Raw genomic sequence first — 18041 nt, 5'->3', positions numbered from 1 at the left:
GTAACTAAGTTACTAATTTAAAGTAACTTACCCAACACTGGTCTCTCCGATGTAGAGGTCTGGGCATTCCTCGCTGCACTGTACGGCATACACCACATTGTTAAGTCTGTGTTTTGGCGTTTTGTCTTTCGGGTGAAGGATGTTAAACTGGGACTTGACCGTCTTCTGAGGCAGCCTCAAGTGGCCACTTGAGGAATTACACTCTCTATTTACACAGACATGCTTTTATTTAAAAGAAGAAGAAGAAGCAAAAATAATAATAAAAATATGAATCTGAGAATGATCACTCACTCTGTGGGCAGTATTTACTTTTAAGAGAAAAGTGCTGTATTTTGTATGTAAGCATTATGTAGCATTAGGTAATGGATAACAGGTATTGATTATTATTTATCATTATAGTACAGTATGTATCTAACTCACCAGGCAGCTCATTCTCCTTCTCTTGACAGTTCTTTAAAGATAGAACACACTTTGGTTCAGCTTGAAGAAAAGCAGGTGTGAAATGTAAAAATGAGATCAGAGGTCAAACGTGACATGATATTTGGATGCAAGCTATAATGTGATATTCAGAATCTGCATATACCGGTATGATTTCTTAGTTGTTGACAATACAAACACGGGCAGTAGGTTTTAAAGAAAACAGATATTTTATGAAAGTTTGACCTTGTTTGACATTGAAGAAGAGGTCAGAGGTCAGAGGTCCAACGTAACGTGATATTTAGAATCTCCATATATCACTGCCTTTTTGCCCATGTGTGGTCAACACAAACGCTGACAGTAAGAAATATAGTTTCTAATAGGTCTGAATACGATTATTAGTACTTTTCAGATCAATCGATTGACCCGGAGAGGTCAGAGGTCAAATGAGATATGATATGACCTATAAGATATTTTAAATCTTTACATGTTAATACACACCACACTTGTAAGAATCATAGTTTCTAAGTTATAAGACTTTTTTTTTTCAGTTTTCAACCAACAAATCGTTAACTTGACCTCGAAGACCTTTCTGCATGTTGGTGGAAATTTTGGATTATTACCATGACCCCATAACTTTTTGAACTTTCCTTTTTAAATTAGACAGAATGAGACGTAACCAAAAAGATCCCCTCCTTGGTAGGTTATTTTAGCCCAGCTTATTCTTAATCATTTAAATGATTAAATAATAATCTGCTAATTAAGCATTTCCACTGTATGTCCCTTGGTGTGAGACAAACCGTAGGCGGTGTATATTATTTAGTTTAAAATGGGGGGAAAAAACAGCGTTAAGACCATTTGCTGTACATCTAATGTTAAAAAGTGCTTCCTTGTTGGCAGAGGGAGAATGTGGGCAGCGGTGAAGGCTTGTTCCTTTAAGGGTGGTGTCAGCGGCAGGCGGAGGAGGAGGAGTGTAGCTGTCTGCGCTCACTTCTCCACAGCGAGGGGACTCCGAGAATAAACAATTTCCACAGACTACGCGCTCCACACCTCGGCTCGCTCACAGGCGCAGCATTCATTCGTAGAATTAAAAAAATCAAATCAAATCAAAACGAGGCTTTTTAGAAATTATTTCGGACTTGATTTTTTCCTCCCTCGAAGCCTGCCTCGCCATTTCTGCTTCCTGCCAAAAGTGTCGCGACCGTTTTCATTGGATTTGCCTCCTCCTGTCGAATGATAACGATGCGCCTCTGTGGGGTGGACGAACGCAGGTAAGGGGATCTGTAAGCGAGCGCACTGTTACGTCTGGACAATGTTATTCTTATACTGCTGCGGGTGGAAACGTACACGGGTGCGCGTATGTCGGGCAGTGGTTAGATCGTGCGCTTTTTTTCCTCTGTGTGTGTGTGTGTGTGTATGTGTGCGTTTGTGTCGGGGATCGGTAACGCTGTTTGTGTGTCGCACGGCGGCCAGGGGCGCTTATGGATGTGTCGCTGAAATCGCTGCATAAAGAAGCGGGGAATAAACCTGCCCGTGTGGCTTTCCATTTAGCCGCACAGCCGCTCAGCGACGGCAGCCAGTGCCCGTATCCTTCGGATCAGTGGCTCAAATTAGGCCCACGATAGAGGCATTTCTCTATAAATGTTTCTCCCCATACACGCACACACCGCCTCTGAATCTCTTGAAAGCCTCCTGCTAATTTTCACAGTGTATTCTGGGCTGTCAGGCTGCTTGGCAGCACGAACACCGAATGACTAATGTCACCCGTTGGCTTAATTTAATAACAGTGCGCACCGTCTTCTGCTTGGAGCGCGGCAGCTGTAATGTAACGTTAGTACAGTTAATGTAGTTCATCACGTCGGGTCAAAACACTGCACAGCCCCCCATCTTGTAGTTTTAGCACCACCAAAGGGAAACGCTTCACAGTTGCACCGGTGTGTAGATTACAGGCAAGTCTGAAGGGCTTTTTAATGGCCCTCCGAGCGTAAAGGGTCTTATACGTTGACTCGTATGTGATTGTTTCAAGGTGCTAAAAGCCACCTGGGCCCACTGGGTGTAAAAATGAGTTTGGGTTGAATATTCATTGAGCAAGACTTTGCATGTGTCACTGCAGTAGCACTCAGGGGGAAGCAGGGACAGTGACACTAACCCCTGAGCATGTACAGTAAACACAGTGTAGGCGAAGGTTGTTAAAAATGTTGCAAAGCAGTGTTGCTACAACAACTTTATTACACAGTCAGGAGCTTTTTTAATGCACTCAAAAAGATGTGCACTTGATGTGTGGCTTAGTTGGTGATTCCCATTAATAATATTTGTCTTTTTACTTGTTACCTACACCACCTCTGAAAATGTCTGAATGTCTCTACCCTCCCGGGGTCCTCTGATAGAGATTAGTCTAGTCTGCAGACTAAAACACCATCATTTCGAGTTGGCCTGTTGCAGCCTGTCACATCACCCGGCCGTCATGTCAGATGTGTTTTGATAGATCTCAAAGGCTTGGATGTTTTCTCGGCGAGACTTTCTGAGTGGCCTTTACGTAGGTGTTCCCTTTTTTTCCACAAATATCTTATTGCTTCATTGGACTTTGGATCCGCGTGGAGGCAAAAGGTCAGGGGCTGAAGTTTTCTGAGACTTACCGGAAAGAGGGCAGAGTACAAGCTGCAGTTCAGCTTCTGAAATAACCTGTTTGGATGTTGGAATATGAGGCTTTTTAAAAAAGGTTCAGTTAATTTCCTGCCTTGTACATAACTACTCAGGCTACCAATCTAAAGTAACGCAGAGACGAGTCAAACTTTTTTAAAGCCTTCTAAATACCGCCTGTGTCTGGGGGTCTGCCTCTTAGCCTCTCTTTTGTTGAACATTTAAGCTGCTTAATTATTTGACCTGAACTTACACAAGATGTTCAAGGTAGTTCGGCGTGTCCTCTGTTGCCACAGATAACGTAAAACCTCCACGTTTGTAGCCCAACTTTTTAAGTTGTGCTTTATGAGTGTTTGAATGGTCTGCGTGCTGCAATTCATAGGATCCTCTGCGTTGGACGGGGCTTGATTTGACTCTGCCATCTGCTATTGTCCCGGGAGCTGCTGTTGAGTGATGTGCAGTAGCCTGCAACAGAACCAGAGGACATTCAAATGGCCAAATGCAAATGATGCCGTGGCTGCTCAACAGTCACAAGACTGGACTCTGAACTCTCTCCTCTCTTGTCCACTGGCTGCCTTTCATTACTGCAGAATCTTATCTGCCATCAAAACACTGCTGCCGCTGCCGCTGTGTATGAAAGTGGCAAGTTTTGACACGAGTGTTTATGTGTGTGTGTGTGTGTACTCTTGCAGGTGTGTTCTGCACATCTCTTTTGCACATTGTGGAAAAGAGAGTAATTTCAGAATCCACCTGCTTGTTGCTACTTTGTCACTTTGAATTATGTAAAGGAGAAATCGCTGTAAAAAAATGTATTTTTTTTCCACACAGTGACTCCACAGAGTACTTGCCCAGCCACTTACCTCTACTAACAGCTTCTCTAACTACTGCCACTGTGCCAGCTCAAACCCTTAGTGTTTGTAAATCTGTCATAGACCACAGCACGAGCACAAGGCGGACAGAAATTGAGAGTGGCGTCCCGCTTTTTGATTGCTCAGATACTCGGCAGCAAGAGAAAAAAAAAGAAAAACTAATGTGCAATCTACCAGAACAAGTGTCATGCATTTACTGCAGAGTTTTTGATTTATTATAGACCTGGGAGATGCCCAGCACTTGTGTTGTTGGCCACCGAACATTGTTCAAGGGCACTTTGACAGTAGATGTGAGGAGCAGAAGTGCATTTCTCATCTACTTACAGGCCCGCACTCTTGTCGGCCCGCTGAGGATTCAAAACCAGACACCTTTGGGCCACAAACTCATTTCTCTAATTGTTTGGGCTCCATAATGCCAGCGCGGGGCGTGCATTAAACCAAATCATTTTATTGTTCCATTTATCGTTTGTTTGTTCAGCAGACACTCTTCTAATAACAATGGTCAGAAGTGCTGCTGTAACGGGAAAAAGATTTACACCGTGACAGTTGTGCTGTAAATTTCACCGTCAGAATGAAACATTTATCTCTAATTAACAAGACAGAAGTCAGTGTTGTGTTCAATCAACAAACTGAAATGATCACTTTTCTCTGATTTACTATTAAGTAGTTTTAATCTTCTGTCCCCTCTTCCATACAAATTCTTGCCCAGTGCCTGTGTCACAAATAAAGCTTTGCCTGATCCTCCATATTTATAATTTTTCAGTCCTATTTTGTTATGTTTACCATTTTTTAGAGAAATGCACCAACTTTACCCACACGCCAAACCCCAACTTTTAATCTGTAATGACATTTCTCCTTCTCCCCTTTTTTTTCCTGTCTTGTAATTAGAGGTGGGAATCCCCATACATCCCACGATACGATATTATCACAATACTTAACGCACGATACGATATTATTGCAATTTTTAAAAATATTTTGCGATATTCAGATTCTGTACATAAAGATAAACTTTATCAATATTCATTTTATCTAATATCAAAGTCTCACACTCAGTCTTTCTCTCATTTCAGTTTTATTGTTGACAAACTGAACGGTTTGTATTACAGTCTAGTCCAACTTAACTGAATCAACCATCTGGTACAATTATAGCTATTCTGAACTATGCAGTTTGTGAAAACTATGCAGCCCCTTCAGCAACTGAAGAATTTGAAAGTAAATTAAAACAAAATATAATTTTACATTAAATAAAAAAGTTTTAAACTTAATTGAAATAAAACATGTCTTAAATTAAAATAAGTAAACTGTCATGTTTATTGCTGCCAAAAACAAGTTGAACACATTTGGACAGTGAAGGAATGTCAGGATTCTTGCTCAGAAAAAGGATCAACATGCTCTGAAGTCAGAGCACAAAAACCTTTTTGTAACAAAATATCGATTTCTGCTGTCCCTGTATCCATACATTATTAGCAAAAATATCACGATACTACACAGTATCCATTTTTTCCCCCACCCCTACTTTTAATGTGATTATTTTTCATACTAAATTCAAAATCTGAGTAACTACAGCCTGAAAACTCCCCAAAATTAAGCTCAAACTGATATCAGTAAATGCAGACTTATCTGCTGATATCTTATCGGCCGATATTCAGCTGATCTGTCAGTGCATCCCTAGCACCGCTCGTCTGTCAGTGGCTTTTACATAAGCAAATTTCTTGAAAATGATGGTAGTGAGCACTAGGCTAAAATATCAGGGCTTGAGTGACTAAAGCATAAATGCAGACTGATGGAGGCCGACAGTGCTGAATTAAAATAGACATTCAAATGACTCCTGGAACACCGCTATTCTAAACCAAGCAGAAATGGGGCACGCAGATAAGCACACGTAAAGATGCATGTGCACCGTTTACTGATCGGGGTGTATTTTCAGTGCGTTTTCTCAGAATTTTCTCCCCCTAGAATGCCTACACAGTCAGAAAGTGATGTGGAAGTCCAGAAGTTTGCTGTTGCTTTTGGAAATGACATCACCGTGGGGGCAGTTGTGGTGCCTTCCCACTTAAAAGATTTCTGCTCTCAGTCATAGCGAGCCGCTGTGTCTCATTCAGAGACATAGCAAGCCGCTGTGTCTCATTCAGAGACGGCGCTCCTGCTTCTGCTTCTGTCATGAGCAGAAGGCAGCCAAAGTCAATGAGGCTTATTTTGATGACGAAGCAGTAGCTGCTAAACGCTGCTTTACAGCCACGGCTCCTGGATGCAGGCTGGAACGACCAAATGTGAGGAAGAAAGATGGACTCCTTCTCTGCAATCCCTGAAAGCTACACTAGCCAAAACTCAGCTGTTGAATGATTCGCGCGCCCCCCCTGCACCCACCACCGTCTCCTCCTCCCTTTTGACTTTCGCCTTCACCTCCAACTCTCCGCCCCTCTGCCTTCACACCTCACCTCGGCCTTGGCTGCAATGACAGGCCCTTCAATTATCTCCCCCGATTGATCGCTGCTGATTGCAGTTGCCGTGAATTATTTAGACTTTGCTGAAATTACTCGCTAAACGGGGACGGAAGGCTGAAAGAGCGAGATACCACGGGTCAAATAAATTACCCGGCCCCTTTCAAAAACAACCGCCGCCGAGGCCCAGTGTGCAGATCAATGAAGCGGAGGAGGGAAACGGCATCAAGCTAGCCTGTAGTGTGGTAACACCAAGTCTCCACTGTGCCGCTCCTCTGGTACGTTAAGTAAAGACCGAGGAGATGTAGCGTGGAGCAGCAGACCTCCTGGGTGATGTGAGAGAAGCTGACTCTTTTCCTGGCCGGGCTGGTGCGGTCACAGCGGCGGAGCAGAGTGGAACTGACTTCCCCCTCCCTCTGCTCTCTCCCTCCATCTCTGGCTCTCTTTGCCTCTCTTGCACCTATAGCAGAGCTGCCACCCCGGGGGCTGTAGAGGTGCAGTAGGGAGGTTTTCTCTACTCTTGTGGCGAGCGTGCAGCCAGGATGCTGCTGCAGTCAGACGAGGGGGGGAAAGTGCTTCGCCACAGGCGGGCCAGTGTCACAGGCGTGTCAGAGTGGGCACGCTGCAAAAGGGAATGAGGACAGATGCTCATAGACGGCAGGCATGCCCGGCCTGTTTGCGTGCACGTGATGGAGGATGTCTGTCGTGTTGTCCTGCAGTGGCATAAACAGCACAACGCCAGTAGATGCTTGTGTGCATGTTTGTAGTTTTTGTTTAGCTGCAACAGTTGGAGGAACGGTTGTAATTAAGTCTGCGATAATCCCGAGCATCGCAGCAAACGTGGATTCACTCGAGTGTGCCGTGACTCAAACGAAACACTTTCTGACAGGCATCGGGACAGGCTGCTGCACCTTGTGCACTAAATGCTATTTGTGTTGTAGCAAAGCCCCCCCGCCCCCTGCCCGGGGCGGTGGAAGAAACCTGAGGGTTGAGGAGCAGAACGATGGGTCACAGAGTCCAGTGGCTGAGGTCAACTGTTCTTCAACTGTGTCTTATTTTAAGCAGGTTATGTGGCAGGACTACAGGGGAGAAGCTGGGGCTAAGTGAAAATGCCACTCATTCCTGAAGAGTCCCCGGCCTCGTCAAGGTTAGTGCCTTGTCTTTGTAAGTTGAGGGATTGATGCATGAGCCTGTCTGGCGCTGAATTCAAAGTCCAAGGCTGTCACAAGCAGCAACCCGCCCTCCCGCCTACCCTCTCTGTTTTTTTGCAGGCTATCACAGGGCCCTGTCCTTCCTAACTTCTTAGCAGCCTGTCCTTTTGGGAACCTTGAGCAGCCCAGGCAAGGACACAGCGTCTGGTGCAGTAAGCCCGTGCAGAGGGGGAGGCTTTACGTAACGTTCTGCTTCAAACATGGGTGCATGACTTCCCTGACACGGAGCAGTGCGGTGCAGAGCTCCACAGCTCACAGCACACGTCCCCTTGGCACCCCTGGACGGGGCGGGGGGGTGGGGGGGCAGGCAGAGAGATCCCTGCAACTTAATTATATCTTTCTCTTTTAAAAGCTTTCGTTTGAAATTAAATTTTCCCTGGCAATTAACTAAAGAGGAGTTTTCAGAATTTATGAATGAATGATGGATATATTGCACAGCACAGTGGAGGGGTGGGGCGGCGGGGTGAGTGGCGGTGGTGGTGGAGGAGAGGGAGCAGGGCATACATATATATATATATATACTATAAGCTATGAGCTTCTGTTTCAAGACCAGATTGAGACTTTGTTCAACTTTTGTACCCGGGAGCAACGGCTGGATGCCGTCAGCCCAACGACACGTCTCCTGCAGGGCGTCGTCGTCACCCAGCGAGCGTTCACACACTTCCACGTTCCCCATCACCTGGGGTTTCCCCGCTTCCTCATTCACTCAGACCCGCACCTTATGAAAGACGGCTATATCTCGCTTAATAACGTTCCGCGCTGCACACCTCTAACCCTCGTTTGGCTCGAACTGTAATTGTGTAACTTTTTGGCTGCTAGCGACGAGCTGAATTGTTGCTGAGCAACAAGAGACCTGTGCGGGTGGCCGTGGAGAGTCGAGCTGTGCGAGTTCAGATAGATCTGCAGCACATTATCTTTTTGTTTCTTTTTTAAATAGAGGAATGTCAAAAAAATTTCCCTTGAAACACTCAGTGTCTTGCATGCAATTCCAAGGTAGATATTTGTCATTCATCCAAGAGAATATTCCATTAGAGCTTCGTGGAGAGCAGCCTTCTAATGGCTCGGACGTTACAGATTCCCTTCGGTCCATTTAAAAATGGTCAGCAAAGAGAAATGATTCATTGCACTTTCAATAAATAGCTTTTTAACAGAACGTGGCTAAATAGGTGGCACACAGCTAAATGAGAAAGGAAGGACCGGGGACATTTGGCATGACCCCAGCCTCCCTCCTTCACTTACAGTTGTCTCTCGAATTTCTGAAACATGCCGTGCTTTTGTGAACCTTCAGCCCACTTGTAAATCCATTAGCGAGGTGACGTTATTCACCGTAGTCCTCACTACAGCCGGGTAAACAGACCGAAAGACTGGGATTCAGCAGCACAGCTTTCTCATAACTGTGTTAGAAGGCTCCCAGTGGTAGAGAGGCCATTTGAGAGGAGATGGAAAGCACTGGGCTGATGACTTGAGGCAGCCGTATGACCTATTACTTAGGGAAAATGGACTGGTGACCAGAAGATTGCTGGCTCATACACTGCTCATCCTCTGCCCTTGAGCAAAGGTAATTAACCTGGATTCCTCCAGTAAATATCCAGCAGTAGAAATGGGAAGAGATGTGCAAGAGTGATAATCGTGTAAGTGACTTTGAATAAAAGTGTCCACTAAGCAGGAAGATTAATACAGCTAATAGAATTATAACTTGTGTTTTCGAGTTGTCAAGGACCCAGGACTGCTGAACATGTAGTCATTCCTCCTCCCCTCTCTATTTATGCACTCTTCCATAACACACACACACTCGTGCGCACACACACACACACACGTACGCACATTCACAGTCTTCTCTCTTTTCCTTTGGCATTAGGGCTAGAACGTGACCTTGACCTGATTGCTGAGGAGGCTCTTTAAGTAACTCTCCAGAAGGAGATCCAATCATGTGACACCCTTCACCCAGCCTCACCCCCCGTCCTCTCTCCCAACCTTGTATGTCTACCAGGATGAGGGGGCGGAGACGCTCGCCGCAGGCATGTGTGTCGCCGCGGGGGCCGTCGTTCAGTTTGGTAATCGCTCCCAAGGTCAAACGGGGTCGAGGTTGTGTCAGAGGCAGCGGTGCGGCTGCAGCGAGCCTTTATCTGAATTCGAGAATGGCCGCTACAAGTTTCCACTCTGACTGTGCTGACGAAAGGAGCCGGTTTAGTCATCTGCTCGATTCTCAATCACTGATACCAGCATATGTCAGGGAAAGGTCGTTTCATGTCCAGAGTGATTCATGTCCAGAGCGAGCTGGCTGCTAGGTTGTGTGTTATTGCAGTTGCCTTCCCTCACTCCCCACAGCTGCCCCGCTGTTTTAAACCACGCTGGCTCACTGGCTCACTTTAGAGCAAGCTCCTGTCTCTGCTTCAGAGTATTTTTATGCTCAAATGTTAACATATCTGGCCCCTGGATACGTTTACCATATGGCTGTGTAAATAGGGATCCCAGCCCACTTTGTTAAGGCTGCTTTAATAAACCTTAGGCAAATGACATGGGGCCCCCACCAGAAACTTGTCTATTACGTAGGGGTGGGGGGGGAAATCGATACTGTGTAGCATCGTGATATTTTGTTTGCTAATAATGTATCGATACAGGGACAGCAGAAATCGAATCCTGACATTCCTTCACTGTCCAAATGTGTTTAACTTGTTTTATGGCAGCAATAAACATGACAGTTTACTTATTTTAATTTAAGACATGTTTTATTTTAATTAAGTTTAAAACTTTTTTATTTAATGTAAAATTATATTTTGTTTTAATTTACTTTCAAATTCTTCAGTTGCTGAAGGGGCTGCATAGTTTTCATAAACTGCATAGTTCAGAATAGCTATAATTGTACCAGATGGTTGATTCAGTTAAGTTGGACTAGACTGTAATACAAACCGTTCAGTTTGTCAACAATCAAACTGAAATGAGAGAAAGACTGAGTGTGAGACTTTGATATTAGAGAAAATGAATATTGATAAAGTTTACCTTTATGTACAGAATCTGAATATCGCAAAATATTTTAAAAAATTGCAATAATATCGTATCGTGCGTTAAGTATCGTGATAATATCGTATCGAGGGATGTATGGTGATTCCCACCTTTAATATTACGCTGGGAGAACTGGACAGTCAACGAGGGCCACTGTTTCTCAGCTCGTTTGAGGCTAATTGGGACCTGTCACAATGCTTCAGTGTTGTGTGTGTGGTGAAAGACAATGGGACTCTTTTATTTATTCCTTAAATTCCAGGATGCTTTGATATCAGGAGCAACTTGGTTCTTTCAGAGAAAATGAAATATCGTGTCGCATCAGTTAAATGAGTCCTACATTTAGCATCAAAATGCAAAAATAATGAATCCGGGCAGCATCTACCTTTATATGATTATTTGTTTACCTGTCTATCCACGATATGAGCATGAATGCTGCTTCAGTGGCAGCTTCACGAAGAGCCAACGACTAATTTTCCTGTCTTGTTTTCATGACAACTTCTCTGTGGAGCTCATTCTCATGTGTTTGCACCTCTCATCTCACTCATTATTAGAAAGCAGACTGTGGCATACCATATTCTAACTGTTTCAGGTGGGAGTTGGGTGTTATACAAGACTGTGTTCATTAGCTCTTTATGGCTGCATATAGTTCTGTTTACTGTCACAGTGGTGGGTGTTCATATTAGACATGGTTTCATGGCATATGTGATCTCTGTGAGCCAAAGGTTTGGGATTCACACTGCTCTAATTGTTCTGTTTCGAACCTTTTTTTCTACTCTTGGCTCTGTTTGATGTCACAATATGGTTTACGAGGGGCAGCCAATCAGAAGAAAGTTCACCTAAAGTGTGCCTGATCGTAAAAAGAGCCGAAGCGGCTTGTTGAGTCAGCAGATGAAAGAGATGAATTGAGCGGCTGCACCGAGGCCAAGAAATAAGGATTATTTTAAACTGTAAATCATGCAAATCTACTCAAGTGAAGTCCACAAATAAACTTTGAATTTGGAAATTAGCCAAGTTAGTCCCCTTTAAGTGGACCATCGGCAAATAGTTTATGTTACTGGAAGAAAAGTGAGAATGTTTATCCAGAATAACCAAAAACTATGAATAGGTTTAATTTTCATACATGGTGTTGGAATCTCTACTACAAGTAAATATTTATTGTCAGAACCATTTTTCTTTGTTCCTGCATCAGGGTCTTCCACCTTTATAAGGGCCAAACAGTCTGTGCAGCAACAGCCAATATGTCGACTAATATCTGCACATCAGCAAATGAGATAATGCTGATATTTATTAGAGGTGGGAATCACCATACATCCCACGATACGATATTATCACAATACTTAACGCACGATACGATATTATTGCAATTTTTAAAAATATTTTGCGATATTCAGATTCTGTACATAAAGGTAAACTTTATCAATATTCATTTTCTCTAATATCAAAGTCTCACACTCAGTCTTTCTCTCATTTCAGTTTGATTGTTGACAAACTGAACGGTTTGTATCACAGTCTAGTCCAACTTAACTGAATCAACCATCTGGTACAATTATAGCTATTCTGAACTATGCAGTTTATGAAAACTATGCAGCCCCTTCAGCAACTGAAGAATTTGAAAGTAAATTAAAACAAAATATCATTTATATTAAATAAAGTTTTAAACTTAATTAAAATAAAACATGTCTTAAATTAAAATAAGTAAACTGTCACATTTGGACAGTGAAGGAATGTCAGGATTCTTGCTCAGAAAAAGGATCAACCTGCTCTGAAGTCAGTCAGTCAGAGCACAAAAACCTTTTTTGTAACAAAATATCGATTTCTGCTGTCCCTGTATCGATACATTATTAGCAAACAAAACATCACGATACTACATAGTATCGATTTTTTCCCCCACCCCTAATATTTATCTGTTGGCAGTAATTTTGAAATCAAGATTTTGAAATAAAGGAAGAGTAGATAAAATGAAAACATTAATAGAAAATGTTTTTCTTTCATTATTAAAATTAATAGAAAAAAAATAGCATATATTGTGGTATTGATGTTGGCTATTGGCCAAATTGTGATTGTAAACGTCACCATCTGCGTGTCCTCTGTATTTTGAGATGCATAATTTCTTCTTTTAAAGTTAACTTTAGCGTATGAATAATACTTTTTAAAAAATTGGATAAAAAGTGAAAATCAGAAAATCAGCACTTGTTTGTATTTTTTAATCACAGATAACCCCCGGCCCCCACCACCCAGCGGGCCTCCCCTGCAGTCCCAACTGCTCACAAGCTTTCTTGATTAAGTGCAGGGAGTTCACTTGTTAGGAGCAACTTAAATTAAGGTGATCACCCGCCAGGATGTGACATTTTAAAATCAGCCGCCACCCGCCTGACACGCTTTTAGCTCGCGTACACACAAGATGAACTTATAGGTTGTATAATTTGGTTGATTGTTTACAGCGTCAGCCAATCGGAGGTGTTCTTCACCTATAACTGTGTTATGTAGATTAAAACAAGTGTCACCAACTTATGTGCCATTAAACAGGGAGCGTTTGGACTGTTAGAGCAACAGTCAAGCTTTTGTAACGTGTGTGATGTTTTCTTTTCACACACACACACACACACACACACACACACACACACACACCTAGCGTTATCACTGAGGACCTGTGTGCTTGTGTAACTTTGTTTACACGTCTAGGGCCAGCGCTGGCACAAGAGCCAGACGAATGTGGTTTATCCAGGGCCTCTTTCTGTCTAAGCCACCTTCCCCTTCCATTCAGCGTTGACCTCACGAAGAGGCAGGGCTTGACCTACATCCACCCACTTAGCTAGAACCTCCACCAACCCCCGTTGAATAAAGAGACCTGACACCCTATTCTGCTTTTTTTCTCCTTTTTTTTTTTGCTCTCTGGTCATATTTGGTGCACTTAGAGGGATACAGCACAGCTCTGCTGCTTTTGCAGCACGTCTGGCAGCATGGGAAAGTGGAGCAGCGTTCTTCATGGCTCGTCTCTGAGGCACCAACATGTCTGTGTGCACTAGGTCACCATTAGCACGCAGGGGCTTAGCACCAAGCTGGTGAGAGTTTAGTGGCAGGTCAACCCTCCTCTGGTTTTTAAAAGTGTCAAACTGTGGCTGATGCAAATGAGTACACGCGAAACACATGTCGTCACTAGCATCTGGCGGGACTAATATTCTAGCTCGGGCACGCTGTGACGCCGGGGCGCCAGCATAAGGCACGCTAATGTTAGGAGAGCTATTCGACAGTCTACTTGTAAGAGATTTGTGTAACCAAATGCTCTGCGAGTCATCCTGTGGTTTTAAAAGGCCTAACTTGTAAAATGCGAGGTAACAAGTGGCTCGCTGCAGCAATAAAAACGAAGTGGAACGCTATCATTCAGGCTGAACTGTTCAGTAAGACGCTTTAAAGGGTTTTAAAGGTAACTGTCAGTTTGCCTCCTACAAGTATAAGTCTCGAGGAGAAGCTAAGCTAAAAGGTTGCTAAGCTAAAAGGTTGCTAAGCTACAGCAAGCAGTGACTGATGATTGGTGATTTATTTGTTTATTTTTTGACAGATACATTCATATTTAAATCAGCAAAAAACCGTGTGCTTTGGCGAGATATTTCACTGTGGCTTCAAGCAGGAATCCAACGCTGAAAACGCAGCGAGTCCCACAACAAACGTTTCTAAACGAATGAAACTCTCAGCTGTTCTTGACTAACCTCAGAGAGAGAGAGAGGGTGCAGCTTACTGAGGATTGCATGAGAGGACCACGCATGCGATCTCAGACATGTCATGAGCTGGGCTAACCGTGGCGAAGACATTCAGAGAGCGCTAGTGTCATGCTACCAGGCATTAAGGCAGCTCCTGGCTTCAGCTAGCCTTCTAGTAAAGCCACCCGCCACCCCGGGAAATTTTTTTTTAGGCTGCATGACAGGTCATCCTTTCATGGGTGTCAAATGACTGCAAAGTAGCTCGTGTGCGTCTGCGTTTAAATAAGGCAAAGGGTTCCTATTTAGTATTCTGAGTAAGACGGGAGATAATGGCCACCTGGAAGAGGAGAGGTAGAAGTGGGAAGGGGGAACGGTAGAGGCCCGTAGATGTGTTTAACCTCAGGAGCAGTTGTTGCTTCAAGGCGTGGGAGGGTTTTTTTGCCAAACATGCAGCAGGCCAGCTGATAAGGGTCGGCTGTAATCCAAAGGCCGCCAGAATGTGGGGAAGGATCAGAGAGAAGTCTGAGCCTGTCTTTTTAACTTCTTTTATTCCTTTGTTTCCCCCTCTCTCTCTCTATCTCTCGCCCTCACCCTTTCACTGTCTCCCTCGATCACGCTCTGCAGAACTCCTCGCAACGGCGTTAGGGAGGGGAGAGAGAGGAGAAGAGAAAAAAAAAGAAAGAAGAAAAGTGGGTCAGGGCGACCTATTTTTTTTTCCCACAGTTCACGAAGGCAGAGGGTGGCGGTGTTATCGTCAGTTAGACGAGGAGCAGGGCCTGATGGGGAGGCAGGGCCTTGTCGCGAGACGCAGCCACTCAGAACTGGGTCAGCAGCAGAGGCTATGTCTTGTAAACGGCTTGTCATACCGGGGAGAAAAGCTGCAAATGAACCATAGATTATACGCCCCAAGCCGAGCGCTGAGGTCTCTCCTCGCTCCCCAGACCCACACTTCAAAAAACACACACTCACGCATATAGTATAAGTCTTACAGTAGTGCACGCGTCTTTAAAGTACCGCCACCTCCTATAAGTTCCTCCCTTCCCCTCTCAGTCTCCAGTAATAGCGTTTGATTTCTGCAGTCAGACCTGTCAGGCTCAAAGCTCGAGCCACACATGCTTTTAAGCAAAGGCTCTTTTCCGGTTCTGTTTCTCTGACATACGCGCTGCTGTTTGCTAAATATAGCCTGCCTTCTCCAGGATTTTCTTGACTTTATTTGGGTCAGGTTATTTACTGTACCAAGTTCAACTGTGGTTTAGAGGAGCAGCGCTCATGCTTGTTCAGCTGACATGGTTTTAAAGCGTGGCTGCAATTTCCCCCAAATACAGGTTAATTTTTAAGACGCTCGAATTAGGATTCGATCATTTTTGCTCGCGCTGATTCTTGGCAAAAGGACCCAGTGTGGCAGAGAAAGGGACTCGCCGCAGCAGCCGTGTGTTTTTGATATCGATCCTACACGTTGCTTGTTATTTCATAGCCTTTGTGTCTTCCCGCTGCGCCTCAGACAGACAAAGCGGGATAAACACCGGGCTTGATCTCCTCCTCGCAAATAATTGCCGCGGTTGTCATACCGAGCTGAGACCTTCAGGACTGAAAATCGGGGTTTCGTTGTGGCGTCGGGGCCTGCTTATGGAGCAATGCAATTTTCAGGCAGTGGAGCTCACTCATATTTCACTATGTGGAACAAATCTGCCTGTAATGAATCTCTCAGGACACTGTGGTGCCTCCACAAACGAGTCTGTTTTTTTAGCTCTTCTGGAGTTAAGGGGGAGGGAAGGGTGCAGGGGGAATCTATAGTGGGCCTTTTAATATTTCAGCACATCCATCTCCCTGATATGAAAAAAAAAATCTGTTTTCTTTGCCTGTATCAGTCCTGGCTAACGTTAATCTTATTGGTTTCGCTCTGTGTAAAAACAGCCTTATTAGCAGAGGTGTCCCACTAACAAACATAACATAATATCCCGAGGTGGGGCTAAACATGGCGGGGGATTGGATTAGCAGGAAAGACTGCGTGTTAGTCCGCACACGCAGCTCCCCTCTGTGGCTCCCGAGCTCTTTCTGCCGCTGCCGAATGTTATTCTTAGCCCCAGAACTTCGTGTCTCTGCGCGAAAGCCCCCGAACAGTAATCGAGGAGAGCGCTCGTGGCTCGCGTCGCTCAACGACAGCCTCCGAGGGCGCGTGCGCGTGGCCCCCGTCTGTTTTTCTACGTGTGCGTTTGTGTGTGTGAAGGTGAGACACGCTGAGCAGTAAACCAGTCGGAACCAGCGCTCGGCCAATCTAGCCGGTGTTTCCTTTTTTTTTCCTTTTGCTTTTTGGTGATAGGGAGCCACCGCGTTGCCTTTAGCAGATGGTTTCCAGCAGGCCTGCGTATGACATGTGATAATATTACCGTTTTGAAAGGTCAGGCATGAAGAGAAGCAGTAGGAGGGCTAGAAGGAGGGCCTGTCCTCTGTGCACACACTGTTCTGCAGCGTATTAGTGTTACATTCAAGAGAAATGTCCTTTTATGAATTTCCAGCTCGGTATTGAGCATGCTGCCTGTAACGGGGCGATGCAAATATTTACAGTGTCACTTGAACCTTGGTTGCAGGGAGCAACCCAGTGTTTACTGCTGATTTACAAAAAAACAAAAATCTCCTTTGTGCTCTCGGGCGATAGCGAGATTTGGGCAGCGCAGAGTCAGACTTTGGACTCTGGTGTTTACTTTAGAGAATCAAAGATCCTCACTGGGACACAGCAGGTCATCATCGACCTGTCAAAACACTGGTTCTGATTCACCGCCCCCTTTCTCGAGGCCGAGATCCTTGATTGGTCATTAAGCTGCCACTTGTTCCCGAAACAGAGGCTGGGATATTTGTTTTGAAGCTATGGGTCACCGTGTGCTAAAGGCTCAGAGCAGAGCCAGGAGGGGAGCGGTCTGGGGTTTCCATATACGTAAACAAGTAAACAACACCTCTGGAGTGGATGTGTCTCATCACACAGGTGGATTCCATAAAGCATAGGTGTCAAACTCTGGCCCGCGGGCCAAATTGTTATTGTGGCGAAGCCACACAAAATTACTATTACAGCTGGCCTACTGGTATTATACAGCTAATATATATATATTTAGTATTAAGCTTTGCTTGTTCCATATTCAGTTTTTCAGCAAAACGTGTTTGAGTCCATAAGAAAAGATTCCTTCTTATATCTGGAGGAATAAATATATTTCAATAAATATTAATGTTAGCCCGCGACTTTGTTCCCGTTTTGAATTTTGGCCCACTGTGCATTTGAGTTTGACACCCCTGCCATAAAGCAACCCTTCACCCACACAGACACCCTTCTCCAAACCCCTTTCCTGAAATGGCACGGGGCTTGTGCATGGAGGAGGAGGTTTAAAAATAAATCTGCGCAGGGCCGGTCAGACATTTTGAAATTCTGTTTCTATCTCCGTCTGATAGAGAGGTTAAAGATACAGCATCCTGATAAATCTCTTCCCACCAGGGGGAACAGATAAGGAGTGGCGTAGATTGAATAAAAGAGCTGAGGAGAAAGGGGGAGGATAGGTGCAGGGGGGGGGTTTGGGGAGGAGGAGGAGGGCTGAGATGTCTATCAGGCCGCATGAAGGGTTTTTTTCTCCCCCCGTTTTTTTTTTTTGTCTTGCAGATCCAGTTCAAGGGCGCCCGCAGGCGAGGCAGCTCTCGCTCTTGCCGTGCCAACGCTGCTGCTCAAGGTCATATGAGCCAGCCCTGTGACATTAAAGAGGAACAGGAAAGGGGGCTGGA

The 18041-nt window shown here is 44.6% G+C and overlaps 1 protein-coding gene across 1 annotated transcript in view; it reads left to right on the top strand.

Moving 5' to 3' along the window:
* The first annotated feature begins 1356 nt into the window (after positions 1-1356).
* nrip1b (nuclear receptor interacting protein 1b) overlaps positions 1357-18041 on the top strand; it is a 41428-nt gene continuing 24743 nt past the window's right edge. Inside the window, exon 1 of the mRNA XM_085175934.1 lies at positions 1357-1688. The gene's annotated coding sequence lies outside the window, so the exon portion shown is untranslated. The remainder of the gene's footprint in view (positions 1689-18041) is intronic.

Source organism: Neolamprologus multifasciatus, chromosome 10 (genome assembly GCF_963576455.1).
Source record: "Neolamprologus multifasciatus chromosome 10, fNeoMul1.2, whole genome shotgun sequence".
Lineage (NCBI taxonomy): Eukaryota > Metazoa > Chordata > Actinopteri > Cichliformes > Cichlidae > Neolamprologus > Neolamprologus multifasciatus.
The sequence above is the reverse complement of the archived record's forward strand: the minus strand, read 5'-3'. Positions and strand labels throughout refer to the sequence as shown.